This window comes from Sarcophilus harrisii, chromosome 1 (assembly GCF_902635505.1).
Source record: "Sarcophilus harrisii chromosome 1, mSarHar1.11, whole genome shotgun sequence".
Classification (NCBI taxonomy): domain Eukaryota; kingdom Metazoa; phylum Chordata; class Mammalia; order Dasyuromorphia; family Dasyuridae; genus Sarcophilus; species Sarcophilus harrisii.
Genome location: NC_045426.1, coordinates 477,261,600 through 477,280,124, shown reverse-complemented (window position 1 = coordinate 477,280,124; position 18,525 = coordinate 477,261,600). Strand labels below are relative to the sequence as shown.

The 18,525-nt window shown below is 35.0% G+C and overlaps 1 protein-coding gene across 26 annotated transcripts in view; it reads left to right on the top strand.

Annotated features, from left to right (window-relative positions):
• DTNA (dystrobrevin alpha) overlaps nucleotides 1–18,525 on the top strand; it is a 472,577-nt gene that overhangs the window by 239,449 nt on the left and 214,603 nt on the right. Inside the window, exon 2 of one of the 26 annotated variants that reach the window (XM_031946435.1) lies at nucleotides 4,436–4,566. The exons of the other annotated variants lie outside the window; for them this stretch is intronic. The gene's annotated coding sequence lies outside the window, so the exon portion shown is untranslated. The remainder of the gene's footprint in view (nucleotides 1–4,435; nucleotides 4,567–18,525) is intronic. 26 annotated transcript variants of the gene reach the window in all.

Genomic DNA, 18,525 nt, shown 5'->3' with positions numbered 1-18,525 from the left:
TGTTCAATTGCTGTCCAAGAGATCCTTTGGATAAGTACTCATCAGTTTTGACATGGTCCCTCAAGTTCAACTTTCTGATAACTTTAGAAATTTTTGAGTAGCTCAATATTCTTAATGGCCATGAGAGTCTAAGACTGACATCAAACACTATCTTATAAGCAAATGACACTCATATGTCTCTCTCAATAGAGTATATCCTTCCCCAAACTTTTCTAACAACTGTTATGCTTTAAAGATTCCTTCCTAATTTTACAGATATCCATGGCTTCCCTTTCTTCAGCTCAAATTTTCTGCATTTTCTATGGATCTAGTCAGGATCTGTTCTCTTCAAGTTTAACTTCCTTCTAAATTGACTAAAGTGACTTTTAAAGTTCAACTAGGGGCAGAGCCAATCATTGATCATCTTACCACACTTTTTCCCTTCTAATTCACTCAAATCCCTTTGTACCTCATAAAGGAATCACCTGACATGGCTCCATTTTTACAGTCATTTTTATACCTCCTAAGAGGCTCTTTTTCTATGATTAGGTCCTGGACTTTCAAGGATCAAATCCTGCTATATTTCAACATGCTATCTCTCTATATAGAATGTAAGGAAAAGGACTGCTTCATTTTTGCATTTTTTTCTTCAGTGCTTTCTATGGTGCCTGGAATGTAATAAGTACTTAATAAATGTTTATTGATCAGATGCTGGACTTTGTGCTGGCAACTAAGACACAAAGACAAAAATGTCTCCCCAAGGATTTTTCCTTATATTGGGGATGAGGGTGAGAAGATACACATTTATAGATAAATAAATAGAAAATTCTGAATAAATACTAAGTAATTGTTGCTGGAATGGGAAGAGCACTAGCAACATGGCAGATCACTCTAAAGATAAAAAGGACTAGAACTGACCTTGGGAGGGACCATGATTTCAGGTTATAGCATGAGAATGATGAGAAGGCAAACATAAGAGCAAAGAGAAGAGAATGAGGAAGAAAACCTTATTCAAGGGAAAAGATAGATCCCAAAAGAAAAGGTGGATAAATCATTCAGTAAGCATTTATTAAGTGTCCATTATGTGCCAGGTACTGTGCTAAGCTCTAGGGTTTTTTTTTTTTAAAGCAAAAAAAAGAAAGTTACTACTCTCCAGAAGTTCAAGATCTATCTAATAAGGGAGTTAACAAGCAATCAGATATGTACAAACAAGTGATATACAGGATAAAAAGGAAACAATCAGCAAAAAAGGCATTGTAGTTAAGAAAGATTGGAAGATGTTTCCTGTAGAAGATGGGATTTGAGCTAGGCTGAAGGAAATCAGGTAAACTACCAGGCAAAAATGAGAAAGAAGAGTGTCTAGGGTTAAGGAACAGCTAATGAAAACTGCCAATGTAGGGAACAGCAAGGGAAGTACATTAGGGAAGGAAGGGAGGCTAGGTAATAGAGAGCTTTGACTATCAAACAGAGGATTTTATGTTTGATATTGGAAATGACAGGGAGCCATTCTAGTTTATGTAGGGAGGGGTGGTATGAGGGTGCAGATGAAGGGGACATAATTCATTTGCACTTTAGGAAAATCACTTTTACTGAATGGAGGTTTGACTGGAATGGAGAGAGATTTGTGGCCAGGAGATAAACCAGCAGGCTATTGTAATAATCCAAGCATGTAGAGATGAAGACCCATGCTGTGGGGAAAGATCATTATTATGTACCATTATGAATTGTGTATAGTTTTTTTTTCCTATCATAGATTAGATGCAAGTAAAACTGAGACCTGAGCAATATTATGCACTCTATGACATCCCCTTTTCTTTTCTCCCTGTTAGTGTTCCTTTCCCATTACCATTTAGACATCCAAATTCTTTATCATCTCTAACCTCTTGCTCAAAACCAAAATGGTCTTTTAAAATTTTTATTGAGTTTATTATTAAGAATAATTTTTATACCAATGTTATAGTTTCCTGCAAGTTGTGCTTCTTATCCTTAATTGTGGAAGGCTGAGTTATCTCCACTTAAAGAAACACCAAGAAACAGAAGCAAATGGGGAAGACACTGTATTTTAAGTGTCAGCTCTGTATTTTAGAAGAAGGAAACCTACAAGGTTTAAGACTGATTCTGAAGGTAAACTTGCTTCAAACATTTTAGGCTGATTTAATGGCTGGGTCAAGAAGGGTGTTTCTTTTTTTTTCTCTTTCTCTTCAATTCTCTCCGCTCCCCCAATCCTTCTTAAGCCTCCTTTTGCCCTTTCCCCCCTCATTCATTCCCAGGTTGACTCTGAAATTTTACTCTTTCAAGTCTACTAGTACTTAAACACCAAGTTCTCATGTAAAGGGAATGTAGGTAGAGGCAGGAAGGGGAAGGAACCCCTAACAGAACTGGCTTTATCATGGGACCTTAAGAAATCACTAAAGGAAACATCTGTCCTTGGGGAGGTCAAGCACAAGGTAGCCAAAACTCCTAGAATACAAGTTTCCCAGACCTTTGCCTTTTAACATGGATAATTGTTAGTCTGATGTTGATGATAATTAGAGTATTATAATCAGCTAGAGCTGGATGAGACCTTAAAGGCCATCTAGACCAATTCCATCATTTTATAGAAACCTTAAAGCTAAAGTATTTTGCCTAAGGGCACAGAGGTAATAATTAACTGAGCTAAGATTCCAATTGAAGTTTTGCCTAATCAGGATGTTTAGCACCTGAGAAAATTGTTGATATTAAAATATTTACAAATTCTGGCACAAAAACAAGATGAAAAGGGTTAAACTTTTTATAGTTTTTCTATGTGAAAATAATGTTGACTGCCACAATTCATGAAATTTTTTACCATTTATATCTAATTACTATGTGATACAATGAATATGTATAATATTATATGTGTTTTAGGTAAACTTTATTATAAGTTTTATGTATTAGAATGATCAGTTCTATTGACTATTGATGTATGTCTCTATTGCATATTTTGTCTTCTCATCAGAATTGCCTCATCCAGTTGGGGCAAGTGCAGCTTTCTCCCCTAATGCCAAAATTCAGAGTTCACTGAAAGCATGTATAACCTATGGGGGGGAGGGAAAATTAGAAGAATTTAACACCATGTTAGGAAGAATAATTGGCTGAAATATCTGAGCTCCTACTCTGGTTTAGCTCTGCTTTCTCCATAGGAGTTGTTGTCTTGATGCCCAAGGGATGATCACCCTCAAAACTAAAGTTATCTTTAAAAGTAATTGAAGAAATTTTTTATACTGATTGCCCCTGGTGCCAAAATTGTTAGTTATGACTCTGCTACTTATCTTGGCGGCTGATCTACTCACAATTTTAAAAAATTTTGTTATGGCATTTTTTGGATGGCCCTATCTTCAATACTAATCACATTTACTTTGTAGTAAGGAAACAAAATTCGCAGTTATTGATTCTGTGTTCTAAAAACCCTAAAGAAAATTTTTGAACCAAGATAGATACTCAGTTACCTTCCTGTGGTAGTCACAGATAGTTATGGATTTATTCCAGTACTTTCTTAGGCTGATATCTTACATTAGTCTAACAGGTATCAGTAGAAGTTCTAAAAAGTTTTTCTTCCCACACATCTGTACAAAACTTAAGTATGTTTAAAATCAGCATATTTTCTTATGGGAAATTAGAACAATGACAATATATGTCTTCCTTTTCTTTGAGTATTTAAATGCTAAGAACACCAAACTAAGAATCATGATGCTTGAGTTTGAAATAGTGACTTCATCATTAATTGACTGATCTTCAGCAATTCTCTTCTTTTCTCTCAGTCTCAATTTCCTTACTTATTTACAATGCCTTGAACTAACTAATCCTTGAAATAATTTCTATCCCTAATATTCTTAGAGTCTATATTTAAGTAGCAAAGTAGGATGGTTAGGTGGCAGAGAATACCAAGCCTGTAGTCAGGAAGATGTCATATAGTTTCTAGCTCTATTACCCAGGATAGGTCATTTAACCCTGTTTGCCTTAGTTTCCTCATCTGTAAAATGGGCTAAAGAAGGAAATGGCAATAACAGTAAAAATAGCAACATAGAGAAACAATGTGATGGAGTGGTAAAAGCACTATTCCTGCTGAAGATGTTTAATTTCTCACTCTGACACTAGCCTTGAGACTCTGGGGAAGTAATTTCATCACAATGTGCCTCAGTTTCCTCATCTGTAAAATGAAGAAAATATTACTTTCACTAGTGCTCACAGCATTATCTGTGGAAAGCACTTTATAAATCAAAAAGTATTGTGTAAATGCAAGCTGTTGTGATTTTTGAGGGAATATAATATGTGTCCCAATTAGGATAAGTCATTTACATTATACATACTATACAAATGTGCAGAAATATAAGTTCCATTTATCTAGGCCTTCTGCATTTGATTTGCTGTTTCTGTTAGTAAATAAGGCAGTGTGGAGTTGGCTAGCTAATTAGTAGTATATTTTTCTCCATTGCAGATAATTAGGATTTACCCACTCCTTGGACCAAGTGCTTGGAAACCTTTAAGTTCCATAGTCAGCTGCCATTTCAGAGAACAGAAAAATATATGGTTTTGGAAAGTTCCTGCTGTGCCTTCATAGAGTTTTAGGTGAGTGTGTGTGTGAGAGAATTTAAGCTGGGGATTAGATTGTATCTCCTTAATATTCTTTGTGTAAAAAAGTATCAAAGTTTAAGACTAGTGAATTTTATTTTACAATTTAATTTTTTTTAAAGCAAGGTGGTAGACTTTAGGTACCCTGATTTTGGCTTTGCTACTTATTAGTTATTTGAACTTGGGAAAGTCATTTAACTGATACAAAGCTCAGTTTTTTATTTTGCAAAATAGGGATAATAGTGTGTATCTTGGATACTTCACAGAGCGAACCAAATGAGATCATGTTCATGAAAGTGCCTTTTAATTTGTAAACTGACATAGAAATATCGGGCATTGATTAGCCTTTTCCCAATTGTCTTCATTGTTTCTGTTGGTGGAATTAATTTGAATCTATGTTGCAACTTGGAATATAGTATCTGATGGTTAAATTTTCAAGGTGAACATTTATACCATAGAAACTATCAAATGCTACAAACTAGGGCTTCCACTATTTTGTTGATAACTTATAGATTTACAAAAGCGATAGAAAAATATTAATGATACAGATAAGCATTAAGTGTTGTAATATTAAGACAGCTCCTTATTAAATATTTACCTCTGGGTGTAACCCCTGCGAAAAAACATATCTTCTTCTCTGAGTTTTCTTTGTGATTATCATTAAACAAATTTCATAGTATCATAATATTTAGGAGTGTCCTAATAACCATCATATGAATACTGATACAAATATATGCATAAATGGATAGAAGACTAATGTTAGAGTCCGTGCAGCCTGAATTCAAATCTTGCCTCAGGCACATGCTGGTTATGTGCTATAGAGCAAACCATTTAACCACTCACTTGCTAAAAGTATGAATTGCAAAATATTTGCTGATCTACATTAACCAAGGGAATTCCTCAAAGAAAATTCCCTGTGGTGATGAAAGTCACAGCTTTGAAAGAAGGAGAAGAAGAAAAGAGGAGAGGGAGGAAGAGGAGGAAGGGGAAGAGAAAAAGGAAAAGGAAGAAGAGAAGGAAGAAGAAGAAGAGGAGAAGGAGGAGTAGAACAAGAACAAGAAGAACAACAATAACAAGAAAAAGAAGAAATAATTAAATATATTAAAGGGTGAATGAGACAAGGTAACCAAGGTGGAAACTTTATTCTAGATCACTGTAGTATTTGTATCATTGACAGTTTTATGGACTCTTAGATTTTCACTCTAGATTTTAGAGAGATGACTTGTCCAAGGTCATAAAATGAATGACATTTATGACTGACTTGACTTTGACTCATGTTTTCATTTGATTATCATTCCCTCATTCAATAAAAAACTATTTTAGCACCAGAACAATGCATTGTCAAATGTATATCAATCAGAATACCATTTTGAAAATCTAATATTTTATTTATAATAAGAATAAAATTTAAGAATAATTTCACTTTTGAGTTAACATTGTAATTTTTTGTGATTTAGTTTATGCTATGTATGTTACATGAAAAGATTTTTACTAATTCTTTGGCCTAAGGGCCTTAACAACAACAAAAAAATTAAACCAAATTCCTTAATTACCTTTCCATGGTAGTAGCATTATGAACAAATAAATTGTGGGTGCCAGAACTGCCTTAGGCTGGTATCTTGCATTAATTTGACAGATATCAGTGGAAGTTCTAAATATTTAAAAAATAGTTATTCTGCCATTAATTTCCAACTTGATTCTAGTTTTTTCTCCTATATATTTGGCTTGTATAAAACTCAAGGATAGTTTATAATCAACACTGTTTCTTATTCTAAACTTATAGGGTATCTTCTCCATTCAAATTGATCTCTTTTTCAGAGGAAATGCCTAGATTTGGACCAAGGTAATATAATTGTAGCCAAGTCACACAATTTTCTAGGCCTTAATTTAACTATACATATAATGGAGTAGTTGGATTGGATAGTCTTCAAGTGTATTTCCAGCTTTAACATTTTATACTTTCGTGAAATCAATCATAGAATTGAGATTTAGTGTGATACAGTGGCTAGAGTGTTGAGTTTGGGATTAGGAAGATAGCCAATCCTAGACATGGCTCAGTCTAGTTATTTGACTATGAACAAGGGATTTGTCTAGATGAGGGAATTCCAATACCAAAGAAATAAGGGTTCTTTGATGTTAATTTTCAAAAATAGGAGAGTTTACAGAGAGTTGGAACTGAAAAGCTGAACAACTTTCTCAAGCTCCCTGAGTCAAATCTTCACAATGAGGATTTCTTTATATCATGTAAAGCGTTGTGAATTTCCAGAGATTCAGTCATACTTGTATCCATATATAAATATTGATTAATATAATAGGGGAAATGATAGTGACCTGATGAATATATCTAGTTTTATTGGTGGTAATGTTTCAGTTACACTTTTTTGATTAATTTCAGAAAGAGGTTGATTAATTCTCTCATAATTTGAAGGGTGTTTAGATTTAATTTACTATAACTATGTGGAGCAAAGATATTATAAATCAAACCATGGTGGTGATTTGCATACATTTAGAGGTACTTTGTCTTAATGAAGTTCCCCTGAGTTTTTTAATTTAAATGCCCTTTAAAAATATAAGAAAATCAAGTTGGGCTACTGTTAAAGTCACCATTGAAGACCAAATGAAAAGCCTATATTCTTAGTAGTTCCTTCTAGCAGAAGTTCACATGCACTTAATCTTTCTCTGTGGCTGTCTTGCATCTATCTCTATCTCTCTCTGCGGCTCTGTATCTATTTCCATGTCTGTTTCTTTGTCTTTCTCTCTCCCTGGCTTTGTGTCTCTGTCTCTCTCTCTGTGTCTCAATGTTGCAAAGAAAACTTGAATTTCTAAGGAAATAAATATTACCTAGGAAACAAGTTGGTAGTTGTCTTTTTTTTAAGCCATCATTCTACATTTTAGTCATCTTAAAATAATCTTGTTGGCTGTTCTTACTAACAGTGCAGACTTGTTATTGTTACAAATATTAACATGAGTCAGTTTAGAATTTGCAAAAAAGCTTTGCCAGATATGGTTTTATTTTGTTACTGGCTTTGTAGTTTGACATTTAGCACAACTCAATCTAATATGAAGACTCTGTCTTCAGTGATCTCCTATTTAGGATATCACTCATCTCAACATACATATTTAAATACAGAACCTTTTGATTTCTTCGATTATGCATCTTCTCTCCACAACTGAATGATTAGACATCCTTCTGTAAGTTATGGCTGTTGCTACCAAAGATACTTTATGAACAGGCATACTATTTAGCAAGGCTGCACTTGCTCTAATGAATACCTGATGTGTCATAGAGAAATGTCTGTCCTCTTTGACAAGTAAATATTTCATCATTGTTCTAGCATTTCCAGTCTGCAGGAGTTCCTTAGTACTAATGAAGCTTTTAACTTAATCATTTTTGCTCTTCACTGGGTTATTTGTGAGTGGAAGTGCCTGGCTTCTTTCTTTCTTTTTTTTTTTTTTTTAAATTTATGGAGACTATTCTTTTTACCCTCTTCCTCAGAGGTCAGCAGGGTCGCTCAGCTGTCAATTTTAGTGCATTTACATCTCAAAAGGACATGGTGTTCCTATTGCCATTGGAAACAGACAAAAAAAAAGTCAGTGGGAGGAATGAGTGCTGAACCTTTAACATCCAGTGTGGAATGCTTTCAGAGAATAAATAAATGGCTTGATCATTTGACTTGCTGAGGCCATTAACAAGACTGGGGAAGTCTTCTAGCATGCACAGTGAGGAAACACAGAACCAGTCATCATGATCAGGAGTAGGTTTCCAATCTTGGTCATATGATTTGAGGAGTTCCAAAATTCTCAACTGCAAAAGTATATTCCTTTAGATTTGTTTCTCTTAGGTGCTTCCAAAATCCCTTAAAATTTACATTGGTAGAGATAGTCTTTTGGGTTAAGGAATTGTATCTTTGGTTAAAAATTAAATATGTTACCTGGGTAGTATTACATGTGTACATGTATGTCTTACTAAGATGGCATAAAACCCTGGCTGGTAGATTTTTGTGAGGGAGAACAGCTAGAAACCCAGATCATGGGTCAGGAAGAATAGGCACACATTGAAAACTGCAGGCTACCTGGAATGTTTCTGTATCCATGGAAAATGAACTATGACACTGAAAGAGAATAGATGAGTGACTAAGACAAACTTTGTTAGGTTTTTTTTGACAGACCAGACCTCACATCAGCCATTAAGGCAAACCTCATTATATAGGATGATCATATAATCAGTGAATCAACAAGCATTTATTAAGCACTTGATATTTACCAAGAGCTCTGCCAAATGAAAGGGATGTAAAGAGATTATCAAATGAAACACTGAAATTTGTAGTTATAACAGTTTCATTAAAGTCAACTTCTACTATTCCCATTTGTATGACCTAAGCAGATCACTTTACCCCCTGGGCTTTATTTCCCTCTCTGCAAAGGGAGAGAGTTGGAATAAAGATGTCTGGGGTCCCTAGCTCTGAATCTTTTAAGCCTATATGAATACCATGTAAGATGAGCTGTATATTACAAAGCAGTATTACTAGTAGGAAGAAATCATTTAGCTTGTTTAGTGGTCCCAAGCTGTACTGAGAGCTTATTTTAAAGTTTTACTGGGGTGAGGGGGGCAGCATAGAGGGCTTTAGAGTAAGAAAAACTTGGGTTCAAAATATAACCCACTCAAACTTTGTGTTTATCATAGTGCCCCATGGAACTCTTTAAGACTTTAAGTTGCAGCGTAGTTGCATTTGAGGAGTAGTTGAATTTATGGAAGGAGTGGGAAATTTGGTACATGTATGAAATCACAGGTCTGGACAAAAACAAAACAAAAACATCTTACAATGATGCTATATGGGTGGACAAACCTGATTGACTCATTAAATGTAAATAGCAGCCATTTCTTCTTTGCCCAGAAATCTTGAAAGTTTTCATTCATTTATTGACTTAGAATTTTTTTTTTGGGGGGGGGAAGCTAGGTGAAAGACATTCTTTGCATCAATTTCTACCTAGCCTTAATAACTGAATGGGTATAGCCTTAGTCTAAGACCTGTTGAAGACCTTAGCTTAAAAAGACTCAGGTCTCCCATTTCATCCAGGGCCATCTCCAGTCATCTTGATGGTTCTGGAGAGGAAAGTGAGGCAGGTAACCCTGCTCAACCCTCCTTCCCTCAAATCCAATTCACTTGCATGTCATGGTATCACCCCCCCAACCCCGGATGTCATGATCCTCTTCAAGAGCAAAGGATAAACAACAACAACATGGGTGCATATTATGAAACAAACAAAAAAAAATTACCTCAGAAGAGTATAAATTTACAATGACATAACAGGCACCTGTCAATAAGCATTTGCTAAGTGCCTACTATGTGCCAGGATAAGAAGAAGATACAAAGATAGGGCATAATCTAGTCTCTGAACTTGAAAGTGCTATAAAAGACATCATTATGTATGATCACAGAAGACAAAATGGACTGACTGATCATGTGATAAAAGCAAGGGATGGCCCAACTCTTACAACAATATTCACAAAACCTATGGGGAAAATGTTTTTTCTTTATGAAGAATTTATGGGAAGGAAAAAAGTCACACACTGTGAAGTGGCATGGACTATCATGGAGTAGATTTCAATCCTGATGAGATCATGTTCTTTGTGGCAACAAAATACGTAGCCATAGAGCATCCCAAGACTATTTTCCCACTTTCATGATCAAGGGGTATATGTATGCATGTGTATGTGTATGTGAACACACACATATATCTCTAAATATATGTATATCTGCATACATATATGTATGAATATATTTTATCTATACATACACATATATACATGTATTATATACATATTTATGATCATTAACTAGCCCATGTGGAAGGAGTGGGGAAAAGTAGAATGCATTTAAGAAAAATAACTTTACTGAAATAACAAAGTTAAGGCAGTTCCTAAATTAAATAAGATTGCAGAAAAAAGCCAGTTAGATGGCCACTTATACCTTTGTGTGATGCTATCAAAGAGCAATGATCAAATGGAAACAAGAGAAAAGATAAAGTGGTAATAAGGAAGAGGAGGCATTGAAATATCAAGATGGTATTGGGAAAGATAAATAAATGATATTTTTAGATGGGTAACTAGAATAGAAAAAAATCATGAGAAAGAAATAATGTTGAAATTCAAAGTGCTTTGTGGCCACTCCTTATAAAGTCTTGAAAATGAAGCTCATTTGAATTTAAGGAATTTGTTGGGTTAAGGGAGATGATATGTGGCATGAAAGTGAATAAGGAAAAGTACTTTCACTTTGAATTTGAATTCGATGCTTTGAATTTGAAGAAAGAAATTAAGAAACATTAAGAGAATGAAGCTGCTATTTTCTTTTTTCATCATTATTAATGCATTTTATTTTAAAAATCAAAAAAGAAATATAAAACAAAAGAGAATAAAACAGAACACTGTCATATGCCCAGCAGAACATCAGGAAGGATTCAAAATATATAACAGCAAATTATCAGATTGAGAAAGTATACATGTATATTAGTAGAAGAAATTATATTCATTAATGTCCATTAATTCTATTCAACTAATACTTAGCAAGTCCCTGTATAAGATACATATAGTGATAAAGGCAAAAACATTCCTTGACCTCAAGAAGTTTGTGTTTAAATAGAGCAATAAAAAGACCCCATAGACAGTATAAGATAGTAGATGGAAACAAAGGGGAAATCCAAATAAAATGATTGAGGGAAATTTGAAGATAGGGAAAACAATAAAAAGGGGTGGGAGAGAGGGGAATGCATGTGGAACACTTTACAGAGAACTTGACACCTGAACTCATTTGAACTGAATGTATAGCTATTTTTAGATGAGGAGGGAGTTCAGTCTAGTCATGGATAATGGTTTATATGGATGCCAACAAGGGAGATGAAATTTTTTGAGCTCAAGAAATAGCTAAATGTTCAATTTGGCTATGGCAGAGAATGTATTAATCAAAATAGCATCAAATAAGGATGAAAAGGTAGACTAGAACTAGATTTTGAAGACCATAGATGCTAAACCAAGGAATTTATCCTAAAAACAATAGAAAATCACTGAAAGCTTGTGAACAGGGAGGAATTGTGACTATATGTGCCTGTTAGAATAATTATTTTGGCAGCTAAATGAATTGGAGAGGGAGACTGGGAGCAAGCAATTTAATTGTGGATATTACTAGAGTAGTCTGCAAGAGAGATGTTAATGGCCTAAACTACGGTAGTATCTATGTGATCAAAGAGAGAAAAGCAAGTAAAATGTGTTATAGTGGATCTATGGAATCCAAGGATTCCAGTAATTTATTGAATGAAGAAGCAGAAGTGGTGACGAACAAAAAAAGATGATGTTGAGGTTATGAACCTAGATGATTGGATGTAATTAAATACTTCTATCTTTGCGTAGTGGTTTAAAAATTAATGTAGACCTTCTTAGGATCTAGATATTTAAGTGTCCTTCCTTGATATCTAAAATAGCCTTCATTGAATTTTCTTCTGGTATCTCAAATTCAACATGTCCAAAATCAAACTCATTAAGGAGCAAAGAATTTCAAGTTAGAAGAAACTTTTAGAGACTGTCTGGCCTCATCCTTCATATGCACAAAAGACAACTGAGGCCCAGAGGTGAAATGGACCCAGAGGTCCAAAATCATACAGGTAGTAAATTTCCACTCCTCTTTCCCTAAATCTGTTTCCTCTTCTGATTTTGCTGTTTCTATTCATAATGATATTATCCTCCCAGCCTCCCAAACTCAAAACTTATTTTTGTCCCAGATCAAAGACCTAGTAATTCTATATGATTGGTTGATTCTTCCATACTCTTGAATCTATCCCCTTTCCAAACCCATGATCAATAAATACAATATAATGAAGGAAATGAAGGAAAACAATATCCAAAAGGAAGCTGAAAAGTTGGGGAAGGGGAGATACCTTGTACAAGGTAATAATGAAAAATGCAAAACAATGCTGATTGGATGGAAAATGAAGAGATCATTGGCCTGGGTTCTTTCTTTAAATGAAGGATTTGAGAAAGGATCATTAATCAGCCCTCCAATTAGAAAAGTAAAAGTGTGAGTTGTTGTTGTACAGTCATTCCCAACTCTTCATGCCTCTATTTAGGGTTTTCTTGGCAAAGATATTGGGGTCCTTTGCCATTTCTTTCTCTGGCTCACTTTACAGATGAGGATATAAAGCAAGCAGGGTTAAGTATCACATAGCTAGTAATTGTCTGAAGCTATATTTGAACTTACGAAGATGAGTCTTTCTAACTTCAGGCCTGGCACTCTATCTACTGTATCACTTAGCTCTCTTACCTTGGATTTACTAGGCATTTAATAATTGCTTTTTAATTTATTGATTCTGAACTTGATATGATAGAATAATATTTGAAATGCGTCATATAAAAGGAAAGCTTAAATACCTAATAATTATGGTGGAACACAAAATAGAGGGCCTATACATAAAGGCTTTCTATACCATAAAATGTGCTAAAGTTTATGCTTCAATGACACTGCTTTTAATTATTTGGGGATGAGACATAATTGGAGATTCATTACTTGCTGAGAAAAAGGAGGAGCTTAAAGTATATAGCTTCTTTATATATATTATAGCTTTTTTGTTTACAAGATATGTGCATGGGTATTTTTTCAGCATTGACAATTGCAAAATCTTTTGTTCCAACTTTTCCCCTCTTCTCCCAGATGGCAGGTTGACCAATACATGTTAAATATGTTGAAGTATAAGTTAAATACAATATATGTATACATGTCCAAACAGTTATTTTGCTGTACAAAAAGAATCAGACTTTGAAATAGTGTACAATTACCTGTGAAGGAAATCAAAAATGCAGGTGGACAAAGAGTGAGTGATTGGGAATTCTATGTAGTGGTTCATAGTCATCTCTCAGAGTTCTTTTGCTAGGTGTAGCTGGTTCAGTTCTTTACTGCTCTATTGGAACTGATTTGGTTCATCTCATTGTTGAAGAGGGCCACGTCCATCAGATTTGATCATCAGATAGTATTGTTGTTGAAGTATATAATGATCTCCTAAGTACATAGCTTCTACAACTCTATTCTAAACACAAATCTTTCTCAGATGAATTTCTCTCTCCTTCAGATAAATGGAATTCTATAGAGGTTTTCCATGTTCCATTTTAATGGTATATATGAGTTGTAGAACCCAAGCTTACCTGTTTTCAGTACAATTAGTCATCTGCTTCCTGCCATATAAGCTCAGCCTTCATAATCTCTTACATAATGACAAAAAAAAAAAATATTCTGCCAGGTCAGTACTGTCTCCTCACTAAACCCTAACATTCTCCCTTTCAACCTTTCCTCAATATCTCAGGCTCAAGCTTCATGTGTCCTGACTATAAAGTGTTGCAGTTGCCTAGTAACCAAAGGGAAATGCGTCAGAGAGCAAGAGAAGCTTTAGATGAAGAAGGCCTTGACAGTTTCAGGTGGGCTACAGTATACTCAGGTAGCTCTGAACCAGGCAGTCCAGATGGTTTTTAATGAGCTATCAGGTCAGTAGTTCTCAGAAGCTACACATACAACTATCAAAATGAGAACAGGAATTTAACATAATTTTATCCTGGGTTTTGGAGAAGAACTCCAAAAGAAAAAAGCCAAAGAGAAGTCAAGAAAGTTAGTCACTGATTTGTATGAAACCTTTTTTTTTTTTTTTTTTACTTTGGGCATTGATTTAATGACAGACTTGGCTACATAGGAAAAATCATTGAAAAGTTCTGGAAAGTTTAGGACTGAATTGGGAACCATTCAGGGTCCACCCATTCTGAGTTAGGCAGGGAAATGAATCCCAAGAGGACAAAAGCTCACAACAAAAGGAGAAAGAAGCCAAAAGAAAACAACCCCAAAGGACCAACATTGCTCTATCTCTCCCCATATGGACAAATGTCCAAGGGAAGACAGTAGATATGATGACAAATAGCCAGCAGTATGTATAATCTCAAAGGACTTTTCCAGATCCCTTTTTAAGTCTGATCAGTCAGTCTCCCTAGTGGAAAAAAAAGTTTTCAGTATTTACTCCATTTCTACCTTTCTCAAGTTGAGTATATAAAGGGCCCGAAGCTTATTTTTTAAAACCCTTTCCGAAGGATTCTAATGGAGGAAAGAAAGACTAGTAAATATTAGACTATGACTAACAAATAATAAAAGAAATATCCTTTCTGAAGAGAAAGCAGTGAAATATTCTCCTATACAATATAAAGACAACATCACTTTTTAAAACAGGCTTTTATTTTACATAGAATAATGCTTACTTTTTAAACAATTCAATCATATTTCATATATGGAAAGTAAAGTGATACCTTCCCTATATAGTTTGAGGATTTTTTTTTAAGTTTTAAAGCAGAGATTTCATCCAAAGAACTATCTCTAAGAGGTCTCTGCTAAAACACAAGCATGGAATTTGAAAAGTTCACAAATTAAAACCTTACAAGTCATTATCACATTATCAAGGGCTGCCATGTGGGCACATTTTGAAGTAAATGAAGAGAAGGGTTGATGCCCAGAAGCAGGAATACTGCAAAAGGAAGGCAAGCCCAGGTATGAGCCTTGATGAATGACTTCGAAATCGAAGGAACCAGGAAGTCACTGGATGTCTGGACCAATTGAATACTCCTTAAGTAGGAATTCACTCCTGGGGAGCATCATACTGGTGCCATATACTTAGTGTAGCTGTCCCATCAACTTTGATTCTAATGCAACTCAGAACTCCTGAGCTGAACCAATCCACAACTTCAGCTTCTCAGCAGCACAGACTACTGCACCTGGCCAATTCTGGTATCATGTCAGCAAGTTTTTCCCAAATCTTACATCCAATACCTTCCTATAATCATATAAAAATAATAAACAACCTTTTTTATAATCCGGTAAAGTTTACTAACTCTTTCCCCTAACAACTCAGAGGTAGATGGTGCACATTATGCCCCCTCTCACATTCTATATTTCAGCCAAATTGGCCTGGTTGCTATTTTCTTTATATAATATTGTCCTGTCTCGATGCTTTTGCACATTACTTGTCTAGCAAAAAGAGGACATGCTACAGGCTACTAAATAATGATCCTTTCTTTTTCCCTTTCCCTCTCACAGAGAGAGGTTCAGTCCTGAGAAATCCTGCTCATCTAAATGAAGGGTCAAGTCCCTTTTCTCTTATTCTTTGGCTCTTTACACTGCACCTCAGAGCCCTGTGGAAAATTACTTAAAATTTTGGTTTGGTTCATGTCTGGGTCTTCCCTAAATGGGGGAGTAAAAATGTACTCGATATACAATGTAGCTCAAAACAATAGTCATTTATTTCTCTACAAAAAATACTAAGCACAAAAGATTCATAAGCTCAGATTGACCAAGAAAAATTAACAAGAAACAATAACTTGTACTACTATCAAATTCTCTGTTGGTTGAAACTTGCTTATCTGAACATTAAGCATTTTATAAAATGGCAGAATAATCATTTCACATTTCATCTTACTGTTAACTAATCAAATAATTATCTTATATTTTGACAAAGTAGGCTAGAAATTAGCCAATTAATAATAAATAAATACTTATTGAGTGCTTACTATTTATCAAACATTGTGCTTATTAGACTTATTCTCCAGGCAGTGATCATCTTCTCCAAGAAGTGCTATAGTAGATATATACAAAGCACCTTGTTGAACTAAGATGGCCCAAATAAGCTAGAAATGTCCATCTCAATATCACTGCTCTATCACCTATGATCAGGCAAAGAAATACAATACAATATAGATGAGGCCTTCAGAAGACTAAATTCAATTTCAGAATTCCTCTAAGCCCACACATGTGCTTTAACTTACATGTATTTTAACTGTCCTGTTCTCTTAGTTTGCTGTTTCTGTTAGAGTGGGAAGAAGGAACCAGATCCTCCCTACTTCTCCCGGGAAAGGGTTCAAAGAATCATGCTATATTCAGCAAATGGGAAGAGAAAAGAGAGCAATTTCATTACTTTTTAAACACTCACTGAGTCAGCAGAGCTTCCTAATCAGTTGCTAATAATGAGGCTTATTTATTATCTCAAAGAACCCTGCACATTGAGCCATACAGTTCCCAAGAGCCCTAGGAATCTGACAGAACTCTGGGAAAAACTTCTTTGAATGGTTCCTTCAGGTCTCTGTCCAGCATGCTCCAAGAGATGCAAATGCTGAGATACTTAGAATAATCCCTTCCATCTCTACCTCTGATAATACCTAGCTGTCCTCAAATTTTCAGTTAAGTGCTACCATTGAAATGAAGCTTTTCCTCATTTTCCCCAGTTGGCAATGCTCTGCCTTTGAATTGTGCTCTGTGTGTATGTTTCTGTTCTCTTTGTGTGTCACTTTCTCTCTCAATCTGTCTTTCTATACATACATACATATATATATGTGTATATATATACAATACATATTTAATTGATTTGTGTATATATTTTCCACATTAACCCCTAAATGAATTCCTTGAAGGAAAGTGTTTAATTTTCAGTTTTTTTCATATTCTAAGGTCTTAGAATAGATTCTTGTACATAATAGATCATTCAGACAATAAACATTTATTAAGCTCCTACTGTGTACTATGCTCTGTGTCAAGAATTTGAGATACAAAGAAAGACAAAACACAACTCTCAGGACTCACAATCTAAAAGGGAAGAATATATAAAAAGAAGTTGCATGATGAAGTCCATAGGAGCACAGTCAGGTGAAAAATGATGAGATGGCCACTCTTGATCCCCTGTTGAAGGATCTGGGATCAGCTCTCCACTATCCACCATCTAACTTCTCCAAACAGAAGGAGGAGGAAGGGGATATTGAGGAAGCTGGAGTTTCAAAGACTATCTTTCAAGAAGACAAAATCCCAGAAGGCATGATAAGTAATAATAATGAGTTTTTAATCAATGCTTGACAAATAAATGATTTGGAGAAATATTAGTCCTCTTCCCTGCCTCCCAATAGACAGAGGATCTGAAGCTCAGCTTAAGTCACACAGATTCCTCATGTCAGAACCTGGTTATGTCATGTCCTTAGGAATAACAAAAAAGTGGAAAGGTGTTTACTATAATTTATATAATATCTGTGTTTATTGTCATTTATATAACATTCCTTCTTCTCAGTACTGAATAAAGCCAGTTCCTTTCATTTTTTCTGATGGGGCTGATTTTCCAATCATTTTCCTTGCTTGCCTCTGGACCTTCTCCAGGTTCTCCATTACACATTTCAGTTGTGGGACAATAAATTGGATGAAGTATTCTAATAAAAAAAAAAAAAAAAAAAGCCTGACCAATGCTAATTATCAAGGGAGGATTACCTCTCAGTTTGGAGCCAGGCTACAATGGCTCCAATTAACTCCCAAAGTGCCAATTAATTCTCCCAGGACTGGAGGGGCTGTCTCAGATTGAAAGCACTTACTAAAAGCAGGTGTTCAATGCAAACATACAGGAGCATTCTGTCTGTATGTCTGGCTTGTGTACATGATGAGCTACTCCATAGAACAGTTACTTAAATATAAAAATTAATCTCTTTAAATTCATTAAACTTTTAATATACACTGAATGAAATTTCAAACATTATCTTGTCCTTTTTTTCTTAATATTCAAACCTGCGCTCTTTTATGTATCTCATTAGTATTCTTTTTTACAGCCTTTGTTAGTAAATTTAGCAAATTTTATCCTGAACCTCTTTTCCCCTCCTCTTTCTTCCTTCTAGTGATTTTCATGATTCCCTCTGCTAATTCTGCTTCCTCCTTCTGTCAACCTTCTTGACACCTATGGTTCTTGCCTTTAATTTCTCCTCCAGCTGGCCCCAGTTCCACTTTGAGCACCGTTGCATCAATTATTAACATTTATTGTGTGCCCACTGGATAAAAGGCTCTGGATTTTCAATCTCTCTTCAATCTGTATAACCTTCCATACACACTTCATTCACCAAGCAGTTAGTGTCCCTACAGG